Source organism: Apteryx mantelli, chromosome 12, assembly GCF_036417845.1.
Source record: "Apteryx mantelli isolate bAptMan1 chromosome 12, bAptMan1.hap1, whole genome shotgun sequence".
Taxonomy (NCBI): Eukaryota; Metazoa; Chordata; class Aves; order Apterygiformes; family Apterygidae; genus Apteryx; species Apteryx mantelli.
Genome location: NC_089989.1, coordinates 9,929,026 through 9,951,195, shown reverse-complemented (window position 1 = coordinate 9,951,195; position 22,170 = coordinate 9,929,026). Strand labels below are relative to the sequence as shown.

The 22,170-nt window shown below is 37.8% G+C and overlaps 1 protein-coding gene across 1 annotated transcript in view; it reads left to right on the top strand.

The window, feature by feature from the left end:
- SLC6A11 (solute carrier family 6 member 11) overlaps positions 1–22,170 on the top strand; it is a 106,695-nt gene that overhangs the window by 8,910 nt on the left and 75,615 nt on the right. The gene's annotated exons all lie outside the window — the stretch shown is intronic.

Below are 22,170 nucleotides of genomic sequence, written 5' to 3'. Positions count from 1 at the left end.
ATTTATAGAAATGCATTTTTCTTTAGTACCGTGTGTTTCTTTCAAGCCCACTTGTCTGAGTTTAAGAGTTAATAATAGAGATATACGAGTTGTTACCTATCTGACAGCAGACTAGATTGGCAGGTTTAGATGCTAGCAAGTATCAGTAGCAAGGGCAAAAGTTGGATTTTTTTTCGTATGTATGTGTGTGTATAAACGAACATACTAGTCCCATAATGTTGTCTTTACTTCCAGCTTTGAAAAGGAGGCTTTGTTTGTTTGTTTGTTTGGTTAGTTTTGGTTTGGTTTTTTTCCATTTAACTAGTACTGCTAAGTCTTCCCCATCATCCAGGCTGGAAGGCTCAGCCCTTTTAATTTGTGACTGGAAGGAAATCCAAATCCTTGTTCTGTCTGAGGGTGGCAAATAAAGTCATTGCCCTCCCTGCTGAAATATTTCTAGCTTTTATTTCTTCTGTGTCCTTGGCTACTTTTAAAGCTTTTGCTGGAGTCAAACAGCAATCCACCCAAGCACAGTGATGACTGAAGGGATGCTTTGCAGTACTGTGAAACTGTTCTGACATGCAGACTAATAGAATTACTCTTTCTCAGGTATATGCAGAGGATGCTGTTTCCTTGCTACCCAGGCAAGTGTAGGCTCTCTTCCTCTGATACTTAGACATTCTCTACCAACTTTGGTGGTTGGATCACACACAGAGGTTGATGGCCTATTTATTGTCTTGGATGGATTTTTTTTTCCCCCCACTCAATGTGGCGATTAGTATGACTAGATGATTAGTTTAGATGATTAGTATGGTCATAGATGCTGTATTTCTCTTGGTACACTCAGAAGCATGCCATTATACATGCAAGCACTGCAAAATTCAAAATATATTTTGTTTGTGAGCCTGTAACTAAATAGCTACTTATCTGTAGCTGTACAGCACAAATGGTCTGATCCTGCTGAAGGTGCAGCAGGCAAAGTCTGGGAGTTTGGACCCTTTTTACTTGTTTTCCTGCTTAGTTAGAAATACCCATCCCTGTTAATGTTTAAGAGTTCATTTGAGTTAGCAGACTTTTAATTGACTACACATAACAGTATTGACAACTCTGGGAAAAATCAGAAACATAAGAGGATTTCTTACCCATCCTTAAAAAGACCTTGTAAACCATGGCCTTGATAAGTTTCACATACCATCTGAATATACAGTTTTCCAAGGTTAGCAGCTGAATCAGTCAAATTTCACAGTTTTTATCCTTCATATTCTCTGATACTGAGTTCCACAGAAGGACAGGCAAGAGTCTAAAACTTCATTTTTCGTTTCATATTGGCATTCAGGGTAATGTACACTTTACTATGTTTGTGTCCACTTTACTTACTCTTTCTCTCGTCATAATCATATAGCATGGTAAAGGTTTTTCTAAGAAAATTTTTCGTATTTCTAAGGTATGGCACATGTGATTTTTGGCATCCAGACTTTAAACAGTGAATAGTAATAGCTGCAGTAATAATAGAGATGTTGATCATTATAGATGTGTTAAAGAACACCTATGAAAGACTGCTGTGGTTGTCAGTTAGGCTGTTTTGCTATCCTGGGAGGCAGAATAGAGATGAGAAGATATTCTGTTCCATTATTCCATATACTTTCCTAGGTGAGGGAATTATCAGGCAGCTGTAGGGAGCAACCAGAAGAGCACACCGGTATGATTGCTGTTGCTCCGGTGTGGTCTGGGACTTGAGCTTTCTAGTGCCTGGGAAGGGAGCTGGACAGAGAGAAGACACATGGTATTGAGGTTGATTCCACCTCAATAGTTTCTTTTATTGGCTTTATAGCAACAAGTTAGTCCTCTGCTAAAGAAGGTCGAGTTGTTAGCCTGTCATTCTCTGGAGGGAGTAATACATCCTCAGCATTTCCAAGTAAAGCCTAGTGAGAAAAAACTTTTTTTTTTTTGTCTAGAGAAAAGAAAAGGGACTGTTTGCAGCAGAAAGGAAAAGGCACAAACCTTTTCCTTGCAAAGTCAAAAAGAGTTTTTCCTGTTTCATTCAGGGTGCAAATGACTGCAGGAGTCATATTGTAGTTAATCCCCACTGTCCTATGAAAAGTCATTAGCAATCTGGGCCTGATCCTGCAGTGCTCAGTACCCAGAGACTTTCAGCACCTCTCAGAACTAGGCCCTTTGTGCATGTCTTGCAGGAGAACATTGAGCCATGCCAGACTTGCTCGTTTCTGCTCAGTTCACAAGAGGCCGTCTGAAAACAGCTTTTTGTTTGAATTCACATGAGCTCTTCATCTGGTTTTCCCTTGAAACCACAGACTTTGCCTGGTTTCAGCTGAAAGAAGTAAATGGGATAGGTCTCAAAATGCTAAGCCAGTTTCTTAATATTGCTGGAAAGATGGTGTTTTAATAAGATGCTAAACTAGGAAAATGAACTTCCCATGGTTTTAAATTTTATCTTGTACATTTTACATAACTTTTTTATTATGCAGAAAAATTGCCATTAAGAGTTGCAAAATCAAGTAATTGATTATTAGGAAATACTAGAAGTAAAGTTCTCTCTTCAATGTTAAGTTCAATGTCATTGCAGCTTTTTAGGAATAAGATAATCTTTAGTTAAATAATTGCGTAATATTTTTCAATAGAACTACTTCCTTTCGGCTAGAGGATAGATAGGGAGCAAACACTGTCCAGCTCTTCAGTATTTTGTTGTTGTTCTTCATTCTTTCTCCTATCTTTTATATTCTCAGTATTACTAAACTGCTGCTCTGCTGACGAAGTTATTAATTTTATCAAGGCTTTCTGGGTGCTCATGGTGTCAATGGCTTTGTAATTGTAAGCTTCTTGATTATTTCCACATTCCTTTATCTTCACAAAAACTCTGTAAATTCAGATTATTTCCTTCTTACAGAAGGGGATCTGAGTTACAGAGAGATTAAAAGGCTTAATGTGAGAGGCCCACGACCTGATTCTTCATATTGCTTAGCAGTAGATTCTCTAGAATTGTGGAAATAATTTTATTTCAATTCAGAAACAAAGAAAATCAGCATAAGTCAGTTTTGTCCAAAGATTGATTAAAAAAAAATTTCTCACTTAAATGAAGACACTTACTATAAAATTTGTTTGATGCAAGTAATTCCTTTTGATTTGAAACAAAACATTTCATTTTGTGCGCTTGCATGAAAATTTAAGGGAACTATTCAAAAAAGCCGTAACGTTCTATCTCCTTTGCTCCAGTGACTCAGTATGTAGAAGGCTCACTTCAGACACAGGTGAGTTATCTTCTGCATGCAAGAAATTGGATACATATGTTTCACTTTCTTGAAATGTCCTGTATGGAATGGGGTTTTCACCTTTTTCTCTTGAACCCACTCTACTTCATATAAAAGATTAAATAATCATGGAGTAGAGACTGAAATCCAAATATTCTGTTTCTCAGGTGAGTGCCTTAGGCAGAGGTTTACAGAATCATCTTCTGATCTGTCTCAGTACCTGTTTAAGGGGGTTAGGTTGAAATGGATATTCCAAGACAGGAAGGATTGAGGCAGATTACTCTGATACTTTAATAGACCATCCAGTTCCAGTCTTCATGCCAATAAGTATTTAATTGTTTATACATAGTATTAACAGGAGAGAGTAAAATCCTTTCCTGAATCTACATACTTCAGAATGGCAGGAAGCTTGACAGTTAGGGACTTCTCTTGGTAGAAAAGTTTACATGCCTTAAAGTAGAGGAAGGCTATAAATACGGGCTTCCAGGATGCTGGGTGAGCTTTTTGATTGTTAGTTCCCTGTCCTAGCCTCCTCTTCCTGTGTATGTAAATCAGCTTTTCATTTCTCATATTTCTCATCTTAGGTCCAGACTTTATCAGATGAGTTTTGGTGGAACCTAGAAGTTAGCATGCTTCTAGGACACTGGTGAGCTATCTCAGTTCCTGTCTTTTAACTCCTCAGCTGATTTATTATTCCCTTGTCCATAGTTTGCCAGTGCCCTTGCCACGACTATCCAGTTTAGCATCCCTCCCCAGGATTATATCCAATCCTGCCCTTCTCAAATATATTTCCAAGTGCTGTCTCTTCTTTGTATTACAATTCATCCTAGTCTGTTTGCCTGGACAGTTCAGGTTGCCCTCTGACTTGTCTTTAATCAGGTATATTTCTTGTTCCCACTTCTAGCTTCTAGTCCCAGTCTTCATCCAGCCTGTTGCAGATGCCCCAGACTCGCATCCATTCTCAGGATGGATGCCAACTGGTCTCCAGTTTTAGCTCCCCAGGTGTTTTTTCCTTTCTCCCTAGATTCCTTGCCCAGCTAATCACAAACTGTTCTTCCTCCATCTCTCTGCTTTCTTCATCTTCTTCTGCCTGTCTGCTAATTTGAGAAGGACCAGCCTTCTTGTCCAGATAGTCTCAGCCTAGCCTATCTTCCAGTCTCTCTTAGTCCCAGTCCCCCAGGTGTTTTGTTCCTTCTGATGTTCCCCAAATTCCATATAGTAAGTAGGCAGTGCTAGAGCATATCGACTGGGAAATCTGGGGAGATTTCATCTGGCTCCTGAAGAAGTCTACGCTGAACATTGCATATATGTGCTTTTCTTTTTCTTCAAAGATAAGGCTTTCAGATAATTGCAGTAAATGTTTCTTCTTATGCCTGGGTTTTGGGTGCAGCCAAAAATTTCCATTAATACTTTTGAAACCAATTATCACAAAACTTTTGCTCAGTCAGTGGAATTCTGAATAGATATATGTGTATCTGAAAACCGGCTGTTATAATGGAAATTTTTAGTCTTCCTGATAAAAGTACGGTGTTAGGAGCTGCACCTTTATGCTTTGGAACAGTAATTTTTAAGTGTTATGAACACATCCTCACTAGATGTGGGTACTTCAGTTAACAATAAACTTCCGTTTTTCTGATTGCGAGTGCACCATGAAAAAATTTTTTATTTTTCTAGTTATTTAGAATGATACCATTTATACTTTATTCAATATTGTTTCAGTCCAGATATAGATCATAAAACATTTATTTTACTGTATACTGCTTAGAATGTCTGTTGGGAATTTGTAGTGTTGGGTTGATATGATAAAAATGGTTGGTATGATAAGATAGAAAGTTTTGCCTGCAATGTTGGCAAAAATAGAAACTGTGTTTTTGTAGAAAAGATTGTATGTGAACTATTTGAAATACCCGTTAACTACACAGTTGTTAAAATTTTAGTAATTATATTACTACCTACTGATAGTTGGAAGGCATAGGGAGCAGAATAATATGCTTGTAAGGCTGCTGGGTCAGATATCCTGTTTGCTAAAGAATGCTAAACGCTTTTATATTTCATATTTTTCTAAGAATCAGTGACATTAAGGATGATTTCATTATTGTTGTTAATGTAGGAATGTGCATGTGTCTCTGTGTAGGGGTGTAACGTATACACAGTTATCTTTAAAATGCACATTTTGATGAGGTGGGCAAAGGAATATTTGAGAGAACATAGTTTGCATAGAGAGAATTAAAAATACTTGAAAGTTCTAAAATAGCACAACCTTAGTTATGTCATGACAAGCTTGCCTTTTGGCAGTCAATACTGGAACATGCTAAAATAAATGGGAATGTTTATTCTGACTCTGTTAGGGTTTAAATTAATCTCATGTAGATAATTTTTGTTACTTAGAGAAGACCTCTGTAGGGAGGCCTCCTTTCTACCATGCCTGGTTTTGTGCAAATACATAAGTGAAATCATCTCCTTCTTCAAGAATTACTATTTCAATAAAAAAGACAGACAAAGGATGTGGAAGTCTTTGCTTTATTGGAGTCAATACTTAGTCAATGGCTAGAGGCTGCCCGTTCTGGGGGAGAGAAGGAGAAGGACTTTGATAGTTTTATCCAAATAGTATTCAGTCTTAAAAGTAATTCCTTGCATGGCTTGATCTTGCATTCTTTGAATTTGCTGGCACACGTCCTCTTAATTTTTCTGGTCACAAATCAAGGCCACAATACCTTCTTTAAACCTATACATGAGATCTATTTGAACCTTCAACAGATTCAAAGTGGAGCTGTTCTATAGAAATACAGGCTGCTTAAGCATCCCAAGCACTTATAACTTGATAGTGTCCATTGTCATACACCTTTGTTACATATGGTCTCCTATATCTGTATCTAAGCAAACTTCTAAATCTTCTAGAACTACTAAATGCAAGATGCTATCTGCGGTAAATTTCTGCCTGAAGCCAGCTTTTGCACTTCAGTAGCAACCATAAAGAAAAGAATGTAGTTGAGTGGGTTTTTTTGTGTGTTTGTTTGTTTTTTGAGAGAGAGAGAGCATTTACCAGCTACAGCCTGGTCTCTTTGTAGATTCAGAGTGTTAACAGAAAGGGTAGTTGCTTATTTTTTTAGTTAGTTTAAATGATCAAAAGAGGGATGCAGAAAATGCAACAAACGCACGCTTTCTTTTTGGAAGATCTGCTGTTTTGAAAACTGATTCACTTGGACTTGGGCTTTGCACCTAACAGATGTTTGTCATAATGAGCCTTCCTCGTGTGATCTCAGAGAACTGGATGCAGGGCAGAAGGCTGTCTTCTACCTCCAGGAGAAGAATCATTCTTGGAACTACTCCCTTCTTTGCTCTGTAGTCACATCTGATGTTTTGCTAGGCAGGGACAACACTGCATATCCCTCCCAGTGCAGGACAAAATAAAAATTTTAACCTAAAAAATATAAGAAACTCTCTTAAATATTTAAATGTAGTTTGTTCTTCTACAGTGGGCTGGAAGCAAACACAGTTTTAATTAAAAACAGAGTGGTAATGTTCCTACATCTGTTTACAGGTATGACTGTTGATTTCATTAATTGAAGCAGAAGCAAGTTCTAGCCCTTTTTTTGTCCTCCTTTAAACCCTCTTTAGGCCCTTAGGATGAATCTGCACAGCGCAGTGACATTCCCTGGAGAAAGTGCAGTACTCAGCTAGTTTGGGCATCAGGTACCAGAAACAGTAAAGCTGTCTGTAGTGCTGTGCAGTTCTGATGGGTGTGTGCGCAGCACTCTGACTCAGCTATCTGGTTCCAGAGAAATTCTGAGTATATAGGATGGCATTCCTGTTCTAAAAAAGCTTCTCACACTCCTTCAATGTTAAACTTTTTTCACTGCTCCTGGATACTTTCTTGAGTTTATATCAGCAAGTTTTTGAAGGGTGATTGTCAGAGTCCAGTACTCTTTGACCAAGTTCTTTTAGATATTCCACACATGGAGAGTGTAATGTTTAATACAAAAGTTTACTTTGAAGATATTTAATGTTACACAGAATTTTTGATTTAGCAGTGATACAGCAATATACTGAAATCACAATACAAGTGTATACACTTAGCAAAATATAGCAATTGCAATATACAGTTCAGTCTTAGGCTTAGGTTTCAAATGGGGCTGGTAAAACATACTTATCCGTGAAAATATTATGAGCTTCAGCAACAGGAGTGATCCAAAATCTGGAAGACCACATACAAGAATTGGGATTGCAGAGTGGGGGAAAACAGAAGGCTGAGGAGGGATGGCTACCAAAGGGAGGAAGGGACTGAGAAACAAGTCTGTTTTCCACTGGTAGGGACAAGAAGCTGTATTCTTATGTGGCAACCTGGAAATTTAGCTTCAGTATCATGAGGATTTCCTGAGTCAGACTCATTAAACATTGCCATAGATTTCCTATAAAGATTGTGTAATACCAATCACTAGGCCTTGAAGCGATGATGTAGGTGTACTTGTCCTGCAGTGGGGAAAGGGAAAGGACTGGTACTCTCCTGAAGTTCCTTCCAGAGCTATTTTTTATGATTTCAACTCTGCAGACTATTGTTCTTAGTTTACAAATGGAAGATTGAGGCAGCAGAATTTATCTTAGTTTATCTAATTAAGAATCATGCTGTAAGTGCTGCAAGAGGATGGTATTTTATGAAGACCCAATAGTTGTTAATGGGAAAAAAGGACTTGGGACCTCCTAAAGTAGGTTGAGAGTTGAGAGTTAAGATCAGATCGACTGAACTAGCATTATCACATTTGCAGTTTTCTTTTTTCTCTTTTGGCCTGTTAGCTATTCTTTTCTGCCTTGTGCCCCAGCTCTTTTGCAATTTCACTTCTCAGATTTCTTTGTAATTAGGACTTAATAGGAGGGCCAGCGAGTATGAGAAATATGTAGAGAGAGAGAGTCATATTTTTGGCCAGTCAGGGCATGGTTTTATATTGGCATATATAAATGTTCTGTGTGGAAGAGGTAAGAGGTTACCATCACTCATTTGTTATATGAGTCTGTAGCCAAGGGCTCACCCTGAAGAACTATTCTGCAAAATTATGGAATGGTTTTCAGTTTTGTCTCTGGCCTGTAGTTCTTACTATATGGACATTTCATTAAGAACGAACAGTTGAGTACAATTCTACAGACTCTATAAAAGGTTTAACACAAAATTTGAGAGCCACGAGGTTGACTTACATTTTTTGTAGGTGCTTTCAGTTCCAATTTGCAACAGTCTGAGTGCTGAACTGATTTATATCGCCCAGACAAAAGTTGAAGAAAAAGGAGTTGCTGCATGACTTCTTCAAAGAGAAGTAGTTGGGAAGAGGAAAAACTTCAAAAAGACTGAAGGAGTCTTTCGATATGTTGAGAGAGTATGAAGAAGCTATAGAGCAGAGATGGGTGGAATGATGCAAAAAGTTATCTGACAGGATAAAACTCTCAGGCTTGGCTAAGAAAAAGTTTCCATGACCTCAGTGAAAGAGGTTGAATAAAAATAGTGGAGAAGTGGGGTGTGATAAGTCTTCAGTGTGCATCTGTCACTTTATATATCTATAGCTATAAAAATAAATCTGTCTCTGTATATATTTACTAGCAGCTAATTGGTTCAGCACAGCATCCAAATAACTTAAGTGCTAACTTTAATAAGACAAGGGTTGACACAAGAAACACTTGCATTATTAGCAAGCACTACTAGCAGTTGTAGAGAAAGTCTGTTCAGGTGAATTTAATCTTACCTTTAAATTTGATAAAACTGTAAAAATAGATAATGGGTAATAAAAGGAGCAACATACAACACACTATCCTGTCAGGACTTCAAGAGGAAAGAACAACTAGGCTGAGTACTAGCAAATGTGGCTCAAATAGGGCTAATTTGTTCTGATATGTGTAGGTTCACAGAGAAATATGCTATAAGAGGTAAACATTTGATAACTGTGCATGATGCTCTAGCCAGGTGATTCACACTGACATAACCTGTGAGAATAGTCTGTCTGCTACTTAAAGAAAAAACAAGGGGGGGGGGTGTAAGTATACAATTAGGTGGCTTTCCAGAAGAGAATTCCAATGATTTGAGAGGAATTTCGTTAGGGATTCTTATTATCTTCTAAAAGCTGAAATATATCTTTCCAATCACTGAGCATTGACAGTTTGAGGCTACAAGTCAGTATCCAGGAATATGTAGCAAGGGTTATTTTGAGCACTTTCATAAATGTGCGGATGTGTTATATTTCCTATTTCTGAGTTCACATGGAACTTCGAACACCTTAAAGGGTGTCTAATGCAGGAGAGGTTTGTACAGTACACAGATTTTGGAACCTTTGTCAGTCTAGAATGTATAACTTTCAGAAAAGCGAAAGTGTCTGAGCTGCCAAGCTTATGCTGACTTTCAGTGAGAGTTTGGTACTTGTATTCTTTCTCTTCTTTTCAAGGAACATATGCTTTTGGGGACTAAAAGTATACCAGTGCATTGGAAAATGACACAATTGACCCATTTTTAGTTTTCCAAATGTTAGGATCTAGAAGGAAGAGAATCTGAAAATAATGCTTTATTTTTGGTCATTCTTCTCTAAGGAATGAGATATATGTCTACTCTATGGTATTAATGTTATCACTGCATGTTTTCCCATGCCCTCACTGTGTACCCAGAACTCTGCAAGCTAGTAAACCACAGGAGCGTTCATGTATCAACTAGTTAGCCAATGTGCCTTCTAAATGCTTCTTCACTCCTGGAAGGGTTCCAGATTGTATATTATGGATGCAAATAAGAGCAGAATGAATTTAATGCGCAGTCTGAGTCATATGAGTTCATTTAGGCAATACATATGTAATATATGTTGCAGTCTGGGGCTTACATTTATAAGGGTTTTCGCTGTTAAAATATATGTTCATTTCCTGTAAAAGGGAAACTCCAACAACTTTCTTTATCAAAGTCCTGCCTGAGTTAGGTTCCCTTCTAATGAGAATTTTTCTTCATTCTGTAGATAAGTAGTAAGTATACTAATAAGTTGACTAGTGAAGTAACAAGAAGATCCTTTTAAGGTTCATTTTATTAAAGGATATATACATATTTATTTTTTTTACCTTACCTTATCCTGGGAGGTAGCCATTTATTACTGATAGATTTGCTAAGCATAAAACTGTAAACTTACAGTTCGCTGTGTTCTGTCTACCTAAAGAGTCAATTTTGGAGTGCCAGAGCTCATTGTTTTATTTACGTGTGTCCTTTTTTGCCATTCTGTCACTGTCAAAGGATGCAAACTTATAATCATTTATACCCACTGAAAGGCATGCTCACAGGTAATAAAAGAGCCTTAGTAAAGGATGACTCAGAAACTTAATGGAAGGAGAACTGGATAAACTGCCATCTTTTTTCAACCACTGAATTTTAGCTGAATATGAACAAGTCATTCAATAGCTGCCATCTTTATTTGTGCTGAATGGTACTTTAATATGTAAATAATCACTTTCTTTCACCCAGCAAAGTATTATTTATTGTGTGTGACATATTTTGTGTTATAAGCATGACAGAATAGTGTAATTTTCGGTTTAAAGAACTTTTTAAAAATATAATAGTATAGGTTATTAATTGTGCCAGATATATAGGTCAGAGTGTATGCAGTGATCTGGGCAAGTTCTCCTAATGCGTTTAATGTGTCTGTGTTTTGTGGGGCAGATTCTCTGTAGTCTTTTATAATCATTTATTTTAGTACAAGGTGCTACAAAGTTTACAAATTAAACCACAACCCTTTTGTTTTTACATCCTTTAGCATTCAGCATAGATTTTGTAAAGAGCTCATCATGTGAGTGTGTAAGGCAGTGGAGAATAGAGTCTCAAGTCTTGAGCATTCTGATTAATACTGTGAGAGAAAACCAGTCCATATTCTAAGAAATGTAGCGAGCGTGTAATTTTAGTGAACTTGTCTTTGCCTTTATTCATTACTTTCTGAGAGTTTTATCCTGTCTAGTCAGTAAACTGAAGACTATTGACTCAAGCAATGGGGTCTTCTCTGGAATATCACTGGTTGTACATTTATTTATTATTGTTTGAAATAAGCATTCTGTATTTCTCTTTGCTCACTTTCATCCCAATATTCTTTTAACAGTTTTTGCTACTCCTGAACTGTTCCTTTTCTTCCTTTGAGTTACACTCTCCGAATGCATGGATCAACCTCTCTTCCAAACCGAACAAAAATTAGTACAAATTAGACAACTGCAAGAAAATGCAGATATGCACTCTCTGGCAGATATTACAGTGCAGAAAAGCTTCTGTGCTGTTCAGCAGAGCTCACTGGTTTGATAGAACCAAAAGAGCAATTTCAGTACCTGGGTGATCCCTCAAAGCTGCTACCAGTCATAAGAGCAGTCACCTGAAGGAGGATAAGGAAGCATTAGCTTGAGCAAGAACTCACAGAACTGCTGCCTAGGAAGAATGTAGGGTCAAGTGCACCTCAGCATTCAGTTCTTAAGATCCTATATATCAGACAGTGGGAAAACTAAAGTGATTCAGACAATGGAGAACAAATACTGCAGGTGGGGAAGTAATTCAAAATAGTTGTTTCTAAGCCATTTCTACATTTGTATGGCTTAGTCTTTGTTATTGCAAAGTGATATCATGAGTAGTCTTTGTTAGATAAGCAGCTGCCTCTGATCTCTGTGATAAAAAGAATATCACTTTACTCATCTATGTGCCTCTGGCGAACATCTCAGCCTTCCAGTGTGTCTGGAATACTGCAGCCATTAGGGTCTCTTCCACACCAGGCTGATTTTATGACCGCTAACTAGCTGACTAAGCATCTGACAGTGCAACAGTCCATCGTGTGATTGTCTTCATCCAGAACCTTGGATGCCTTGTTGTTAAGGCATCCACAGAGGATCCTGGTACATGGAATCTGAAGCCCACCAGTTTCAGAACTGAGTTAATATCTGCTCAAGTTTCTGTATATCTGTATAAGCTGCGGTTATAGCTCTGTTTTATAGTTTAGTCAGATGGGATATCAAAGCAATGTCTGACCTCTTTAAGTTTAGACCAAAGCCACAGAGGTCTGGAAGAGCTGGAAAGAACCTTAGGAGATTATGCTGTCTGTCGTCTTATGCCAACATCAGAGCAACTATATCTGTGTCATGTTTTTCTAACCTATTCTTAAAAGATCTATAAGGAAGAAGATTCCATAATCCCTCTAGGCAGTTTATTACAGAATTTAGAATTCTTTTCCTAGAGACTTGTTAATGGAAAAGAAACTTGTTTATTTGCACATAATACTGGAGTGCATCTGGGTAGGCAGTACCCAAGATAATACATTCAGTGTATAGAAATCAGAGAATGCTGAAATGCATAAAGTGCAGTGAGAGACAGAAAGAAAGGTGGGAGTTTAGAAAACACATTTTTTGATGGAAAACTTAAACTCAACTTAACATAGGAATAAGGATACCTGAGAGTGATTAGTACTTCTCTACTGAAATGATGGGAAAGCTGTGAAGCACGAATGCTTAGATCTGTATGCTTTTGTACAAGGAGTTAAGTAACAAGGTTCACAAGGTAAATACAGAGTAGGTGTGGAAAATCCATATGTATGAAAGGAGCATGCCAGAACAGGTAAGAAAGGCCACTGGACAGGAGCACCACTCCTGCTTAGTGGCTTAAATTTGTTTTCCGTTTGCTGCCCACAAAATCTGGCTCAGAGTAAGTAGCAAATGCCAGCTATGTTCCTGGATGAAGAGTTAGAGAACTGACCTCAAGAGGTGGTCTTCTCTGATTTTTTGTAAAAGAAAAATGTCTTGGAAACTGCTCCAAATCAGAGAGGGGATGTGAAGGGACCTTCCTCAAATAGATTTGGAAACTGAAGAACAGATTCAATCATGAAATATTGCAACAAGTACTGTGGTACATTCCTTTCAACAATGCGTTGGCAGCAGTTAATCCTCCTTCTATTCAAGAGTCTGCTACAGCCCAACACATTGGAATGCTTTAATAAAGATGCCCTTTCCCAGGAAAATGCAGTGTTCTCCCAGCCCATGGGAAATGTAGTGCTGTGGTTGCTGTGTCCCAAAAGAGTGCACTTGTGGAAGGTGAAGCTTTCAAAATGTCAGTTATCAAGTTTCGATTAAAAGGCTACTTTTCAGCTATGAGTAGTCAAAAGTAGCAATTATCTCATAATATGCTCCCCCACATCAATTCCAAGGACGGAGGGCCCCTTCTTCCCTTCAGATGTCCTGAACTGCTAAATTGAAAGGTATTTTAGTACATTCCCAAACAAATTAAGAGCATTTTCAGTAAGTATATAATACTTTTTGAAATACTTCCCTCAAGGGATTTTATCTTTCCAAATTTTGCCAGAATATATATGTGCAGTGATGTTAATTGAAAAGGTGGAAGAACAGCAGTAACCATTAGCAACAGTATGCTCCTGGAATGTAGAGAACAACAAGTCATAGCATGCCATGTAGTTTCTTGCAATGGATATTATTTGATGTTTACTCTCAAGTACTTTAAGTATGTTGAAATTGCTTATGTCTCTGTACTTTCTTCCCCGCTCTGTTCATGTTCATTTGTTTTATTCACACTCACATTTTGGTTCAAGTTAAACTGTAAGCATTTGGCTTACAATATTTGGTACTAAAAGCTGTGATCAGGATGAAGCCACACTGTACTAAAAATGCTGTGAAATTGCCAAGTCTAGCTTTAAAAACCCCTGTGGCCAAACATCAGCATTTCTGATGGTTAAACTGATATATGTCCTGTTATTCTGCCTGAATTTATCTTTTATTCATTCAATCCTATTAACTTTGATCACTTCTCTTCTTCGTGTTATATATGAGAAGACAAGTAAAAACCTTCTTTCTTCATCATCATTTAGTCAAGCTAGCGTATGTGTAGCTAGAAGTGGCGAAACCTTCAAACATAGCATGTATTTTTGGGTGTGAAACATATTATGAATCAGTAGTGGTTTGAATTCTAAGAAGAGACCTTACTTTTCCAGTTAGAGGCAAAATGTCCTGTGTAGAGTTAATATTTTGCTTCTACTGAATTAAAAACCTTACTCTAGTTTGGGTTAACATGTAGGCCCCAAATTAACCCTAATCCAAACAGAGCTTATTTTCCCTCAATATTGTGTTCAAGATGCTGAAAGTTCCCAGGCTTCTTTCCCAGGCTATTGGCAGCTCAAGAAACTGAACTGTTGTGTATTTAAAAAAGAAAAAAAAAAAAAACTCCAAAAATCAATTTCTGTTTTCAGTCAGGTACAAAAGTAGTTAATGATTTGTGTCTTCAGGCCGTATTGCAAGCCTAGACCTTTCTACAGCAGTGTCACATAGTCTTAAGTTGTTGGCAGCAAACTCACACAGCATACTCAGAGTTACTGTGCTTATAATGGCTTTTAATAACCAGTGATCTTAACAAATTTCACAGTAATTGAAATGGTTACTTGCAGCTACCACCAGTTTGTTGAACTGGCAATTACAGTAGACCCATAGGTTCTTGGGCTTTATTCTGTCAGAATTGGTCCTGATTTTTCTTTAAATGTATGGCGGTTTATGGAAATTTTCATTTATTAAAAGAATATTAGATAACCTTCCTGAACCCAGCATATTTTCCCACAAATGCCTGGAAGATAGATGAGTTTGCAGTATTTCTTGAAGATTAGTATATCTAGGTCTTAGGCCAAAGGCCGTAGCGAATTCTAGTGACAAGAATTCAAAGCATTGCAGTGAAATACTTGTTAACGATATTTCTCCATGTTTAATTTTGGGGGATTTTAGCTAGAGATCCTCAGACTAATTTAGTCATGATATATACGTGCCTTGCTATATATATACACTGTGCCTGGCATGTAGTGGCACATCTGTTAAGTCACATGATCACTGACATCCTAGTCCCTCTCAGGATATGTCAGATTTGACAATGGAAAGTTCTAGCACAGAGAAATACAAGTTCCAACACTGCAACTATATCAAAATGCAAACCTAGAATTGTATCAGAGCTACCAAGTATGGCGTTCAGTTATGTGTTAGCTTTGTCAATTACCTGCAGTGGCTTCCCTGAGGGTGTCAGTTTGTGTAGTTATCTAACTAGTGCATCTTCTCCTCACAAAAGCATTATTTTTCATTTTGACTTTTAATGTGACCTGATAATTAGAATATAAAAACCCCATGAGTTTGCAACTTGTTTCAGGATCCCATTGTCTCATTGTACAATGCCGCATAGTTTATGCTAGGGGATCTTTTGGCTGATGCTGAAGCCCTCTGTTCAGGAATAATTTAACTCACAGTGACCATGAAGCATTCACAATGTGTTCCCACCACAATCTACATAAATTACATAATGTGCATAATTTACTCCCTTCTTGTGCTCTGCTTTAATATCTGCTATCACAAGTGAAACACCAGCGCAAACAACCTTCCAGATTTTGCTGTTCCTGAGGTTCTTAGTCTAGAACTTCTGTTTCAAATGCTTGTTACTCCAACCAACAGAGCATCATTTTCAAAATTGATTTTACTGTTCTTGCTTTTTCTCTATCCTCTGCATAAAGAGATGAGAATGTTAAAGGTGGTCTAGAGGACTTGCAGTGGTAGAAAAAGAAGAAGAAGATGTAGTGAAATCTACAGTATGTATTTTCCTGCTGGCTGTGTGATGTTATGCAAGGTCATGGCAGCTTTAATTTAGATAGAAGCTGGACTGCTGAGGAGCGAGAAGCTGTCATCAACTCTGTAATCTTCTGACCCCTACATATACCAAACTCATCTCTTAGATGCAGGAATAATCATGTATTTTTTAAATGCCCCCTCTTTTTGATTAATTCAAATTGAATAATAAAAGAACAAGGTCAGATAAAAGGGTGCCTACAGCCAGACTGAACTGAATCTTTACCAGAACAATTTCAAGTTCTGAATGCCTCTTCCTTTCAAAACCTTGCTTTGCTACTACTGTTTCAGCCAGAATCTCAGCAGGCCCTGGAATTAGGGAGAGCAATATCTTGCCTGCTGAGGAAATCACTGCTAGCCTCCAAGCAGCACTTTCTCAGATATATTCTTTGCATACAGTGTATGTTATAGTTCGATTATATGTTCTGGACTTGTTGCTGCAGGCTTTCTAAGGAGAACATAAAACCTTTGTTCTGCTTGAACAAAGAAAAGACAGAAAGATTTTACAGCACTTCAAAAGATTTGAATACTCATATCAGTACAAGTTGATTAGCACTATGTGTCTTTTTTTAAATGGGAGCAGCAGGGCTAATTGTGTTGGGACCATTAATTTGCCATTTACTTTCTATGCTGTTCTTTACAAAAGAATCAGGCCAAGATTTTTGGATGGGTAACGTAGGTGTCTCTGCTACTTGAGACTTCCCATAGAGCCTTATATTCAGAAAATGCTGAACATTTGCTTTCTGAATATCATCTGCAGACAGCATCCAGAAACTGGTTACTTTTGAAAATCCTCATCTCAAGTCTTCACTGAGAATTGTGTCCATAAAATGAAGTTGCCTTTTGATACATGAAACACTGTCTGTGGGATAGATAGTAATAGCATTTATCTGTTAAGAAGCTGTTACACCATTAGAGAAGAACAGCATAATGATACACGTGACTAACTGCTGGAATGGGCTGCTTTGGGAACTGGATGTGGGCTTAGGTGTGAGTCTAATACAATTCTGTAATCTGTTTGAGCCTTGACTATGTCAATGTATCAGCCATATACTTCCATCATGCTCACTGTTTTGCAGTGTGGTGTCAGCACTGTGGAGTTATTACTGAAAGCTTTCTATGTCTCTTTCCCATAATATACAGTTCTATAACCACCCTACAAAACAGCTGGATAAAGATGGATACCTCAGTTGGCACATTCATGAGGAGAGCTTGTAACCCTATGCAGAACTGTTGGCAGGACATGAGTATGGAGATTTACAGTGAGGTTGGGCAGGTGGCATTCTTGGGAATTAGTGACTGGTGTGATGCAGTTCACCAGCCATGCAGATGTACACAGATCTTCAAGTGAGGAAGTTGCCAGCCTCTCTCAAATACACTTACCAATCCTCCAGAAGCCATTCCTTGTTGATGGAGGTTTGTCATGTAGGAGGTTTAGTTGTGAAGGTCATATCTACATGATATGAGAGAGTATAGTGCAGAGGTGTCTCTGAACAGGCCAGCTCATGCACCAAAGCAGCACAGCTGTATCCATGATACATGTATCTAAAGCAAGTAATTACTTGTGCTGAGATTCAATACAGATTAGCACAGGCAAAGAGCCGTGTTAGAATGACTCTACTGTTTATAGTACCTGAATTAGTTTACATATTTCTCCATAGCACTGCCATCTTGCTCTTGTTCATACATTCATGTTTTGGAAAAGAAATACTGTTCAGATTTAGGCATACATGTGTATATAAATGTCATTTGAATGTTTTCTTGTGTTTGGAATTAACAGGGTGTGGCTCAGAGATACAAAGGTCCAGGATCATTGTTGTTACTAATTTATATATTATGGCAGTGTCCAGAACATGACAGGCTCTAAGGGAAGCACAATCTCCATTCAAGAATTTGAAATAGGGAGAATGAAAAGCAGATTAAAGATAGGAGCAATAGATGCGGCAAGCACAGGTAGGAACACTTATACAAGGGCTCCTTTCCTGGTGCAAAGATCTGAAATTTAAAAGAATGTACTGAATGAAGCTAAATCAATGGATTTTGTTTTTATTCTAATAGTGTGTTAGAAAACTATTTTTTAGGCTTATCCTTTACTATTTAGTTCTAAAGGAATAAAGAATGCCTTTAGAATACATGGGGCAACATAACAGATACTGTAGAGGGGTGTGGAAAGAAAAACACTGGAGAGGTGGGTTTACCTGATGAGATTCATTTTATGCTCTCTCCTGAATGTCAGCAAGGATCTGGGTCCTACTGCAGTAGACCTATACATGTTAAAAACAAAGAGATTTTTTTCCAGTATAACTGATGTTAGTAGAAAAACAGAGCTAAAATGACTGGAAGGAGAGGGAGAAAAAGAGCTAATTTGTTGCAACCTATTCGGTGCTATGTTTGGTTTTGAGAGTAAGGACAAAATAATAAATATGATGGATACTACAACAGGAACATGCAAAATGCCCCAGAGAGTCAAAGCAACAGGTGGGAAAGGAGACTGGCAATTCTGGATTGACTGTTGTGTGATCCAGATAGCTGGTCACTAGTTTGTCTTGTTATCCTCAATTCTGTTGCTGTCCCAAGAAGTCAGTAAAAAGATGGTTTGATTGAAACCCTAAGGAAGTATGGTCATTATTATTTTTTGCTGAAAAGAAAGGTAAATAAAAAATTTTCTCCAATTGACATTGCCCTTACGGTCCAAATCCAAACCTTTTGTTTCATTTTTGGATTATATGGCCTTTGTTCTACTGTTTTCTTCTTCATCTTAAAAATTAATATTCATTTTAAAACATAGTATGGCATTTGAAAATAAAAATTAGAATATTTCTAAGTAAAACAATAATTGAAATTCCTTAGGCTTCCCCTGCTTGTCTTCTGAGTTTCTCTGGCTGAATCTGCTTGTCAAATTCAAACTGAACTTGAACCAAACTCCCTCCAGACTACATCTCTAAGTCAGTTCACTAGTACTTTCTCCTCCCCTGCCCACTCCCAAATAAAGGAACAAAGATCCCTTTCTAGGGAGAAAGGTACCTAGCCACCACTTTTTCTCAAGTTACTTATGGATCTTTGTTTTCATGGTAAGAGATCGATGATGATATGTCCGGATTTGCCTTTCCATGAATTCCAGTTATAAACTGGAAATAGGAGGTTATTATCAAACCTTTCAGCAAGGAAGCATATATGCATCTCACAACAAACACTGTGGTTTCCATGTTGCCAATATGTACTGTGTAGATGAATATCCTTCTAACCACAGGCTAGCACAGTACACTGTGTGCCAACAGGCTGATAACGTGCTACTTTCTTGTCATGGAGTTGCAAAGATCAGAGTTTGCTCTGGAAAAATATTTTTGTGATATTAGCAGCTGGATGTGTCAAAGCTATTTCTCCTTGGCAGAGCAGAAATCTTACTGGTGGGTTAAGACTGTTGATCTGGGAGGCTCTGCAAGGAAGCAGTGGTCCCCAAATGAGGGAAGAAAGTGAGTCATTTATAATTTGAGGCTTTTTAGTCCATTTATAAAATGAACTAAATGGTTGAAAATCCTTGTAGTAGCTGCAATCAAAATAGATCACTTTGAAACTATCTGCTCCTTGTATTGTCAGCAGGCTCCTGGGATGGACTATTCACTCCTAGCATGGTTTTCAGCATGGTTATCTATAGTCTGTTCTCAGTACACAGTCGTTGACCTTTTATTGTCTAGACCCTTCTTAATCATATTACACCAGTTTTGTTCTTGGCTCTCTTGAAAGTAGCACCCTAATATTCAAGGCAAGCTAAGATTCGGAAGGCTTTTTTCCTTTTTGGATGACAGTTTGTAGAAAAGGGTGGAGGTCATCCGAAGTCAAATTCAGCATGATGCCACCTGTCAAATTGCATAGAAGAACTTGAATTTTAAGTATCCATTTCATCAGCCTTTCTCTATAATTGTGGCTTAGTGATGTTATTTTCAGCTCTAGACTGTAGATAGAAAAAATGTGTTTCATCTTCTTGATTAACACATATCCTTCATCAAAAGCTACCTCTTTCCATTTTTTGTAGCATTTTGATGACAGTTCTATAGGTTCTTTGCTAGCTGATGCTGTTCCACACCAGATCACTTTTCTCTCTAACTAGATGATGTCAGAAGCTTTGCAGAATAAAGCTAATTAGTGGGCAAGGAGAAAATGGTGATGAGGTAGCAATAACTTTTACATTTAGATAGCGTAACACTTTCCATTACAAAAAGTTCGTGTGACTTTTTTTTTCTTTTTTAGTGAAAAGGTCTTACACCTCCATTTATATTCATTAGAAAGTAAGGAGACAAACCTCAGGCTAGAGAAATGATTTTTTCTTCTACCTGTTAAATTTTGTCCTGCTTCAGCTGAACAGGAACACTTTAACAGAGACATTCTAAATGGCCGGGCCCCCAGGGCTGCGAGAGCTGCAGCAGGAGCAGCAGCTGTACCGCTTGGAAGGCGTGAAAGCCAGAAGTTGTTCTGCAGCGGCTGTATGGCCAGCTTAAGGACTTGGTGATGGTTAGATCTTTTCATTCTCAACAATATTCACCAGCTGCAGCTCACATCTCCAGCCTCCTATTTTCCATCATTAGAGGCAGGTGAAAGAACTCCCCTTCATCCTCCACCTACTGGTGGGGAAAATTGAAAGAACTAGATCAGATTCCTCCCCGGTGGTGCCGAGACCTAGCATGTTTTCTCTCTGCAGTCAGTGAAAGTAGCAGTCTTCACTGTGACTGCTTACACGTGCAAAGTGTGCTGTTCCAGACCTCATGAGGAAGAGGATTGCATTTGATGTAAGCATTTTTTAAAACAGCATAGAAGACACTACAGTAACAGCTAAAAGATACTGAATGTACTTTACTGACTGCTGGCACAACCTTAATTCTGCTCCTTGTGAAGAAATACCATAAGAGTAGATGGATATTCAGTATGTACAGAATAAATTGGCTCTGTTTGCTGGACGTTTGTGAGCCACCTCCTTTCTGTAAGCTGTGCAGCTGTTGGGTGGCACAGAGTGCAAGCTGAGATCCCCAGCTGCCTATCCAACCATCTAGGGAAAGGAGCTGACTGTATTCTGTTTAGGCATGGTTCTGAATTACACAGTCCTACAATTTTTATTCCTTGATACAATTGCCTCAGCCAATGACTGAGTCAAATGCAAAAGGAAAAATTAAGTTCATATGGGTAAATGTAGGTTGGACATTTTCTCAGTTAATACTCAACTTGGTAACCTAAATACGTTTTAGTGTAATTAATTACACAATCTGTATAACTATTCAGTTATACATATACGGTAATTTATACAATTTATACATACATGGTAAATTATATATATATGGTAATCATATAAAATTTGTCTTTCAGAACTGTATCCAAAATTACCTGTTCCAGATGATGATAAGAAGTGATACTTTGTTTCTAGGGCTTTTAACTATATCCCAATACTGATAAACTTCAATTAATTAGTCTTCTCAATGTCTCTGGAAAGCAAGTTAGTGTAAGCCTTGGGTCTCTGAGGCTGTGTAAGTAACATTTAATACAGATTTTAGAGAAGACTCTAGCATAATATATGTAAGTTTGAATGCTGGAAGTATATATGTGAATGTATATTTGTACACATATACATATGCAAATATATTTGTGGCAACATACATGGAATGACTTGTGACCAGCCCTATAGAGATTTGATTAAGGCAGGCCTGAATGACTGAAAATAGTTATTCCATGTATAAGATTAGCAAAGGACTGATTACTTGCTCCAAGTAGCTTAAAGATCATGACGGGTTTCTAAATCTCTGTGCCTCTGGATTTTAAATCCATATCAACCTCTGTCTTCATATATAAGTTAAGTTATGCTTTTGTTGCTCTGGGAAATTCTGTTTCCTGAAGAAAAGTCTTTTAATTCTATGTAGGGTTTCTTTTAGGTTTAAGAGTAATTGAAAAATCACGAGGGAATTAATGAAATCGATGAGTTTACAGGAAGAAATTCTTGTTTTTACTTTTAACCTCTTTATGCGATGCAGCCTGGAGTATCATGGTTTACTTACAGGCTGGTAAAGAATTTACTTTGTCTGTAATCTGACTGTTTATTTAAAGTAAAAATTGAAGGGCATGAAAGGACTTTGCATTCTCCAGGTAGGAGAATCATTCTTAAGTAAAGAAATTGTTCTCATGATTAAAATGCTACCCCACATTTCAGGAGGCTAGAGTTGAAGCCTGGGTTTGCAAACTTCCTATGTGAATACTGGCAAGTCACTTAATTTCTCTGTTCTCAAATTCCTGTTTTACAAAACTAAAAAAAAAAAAA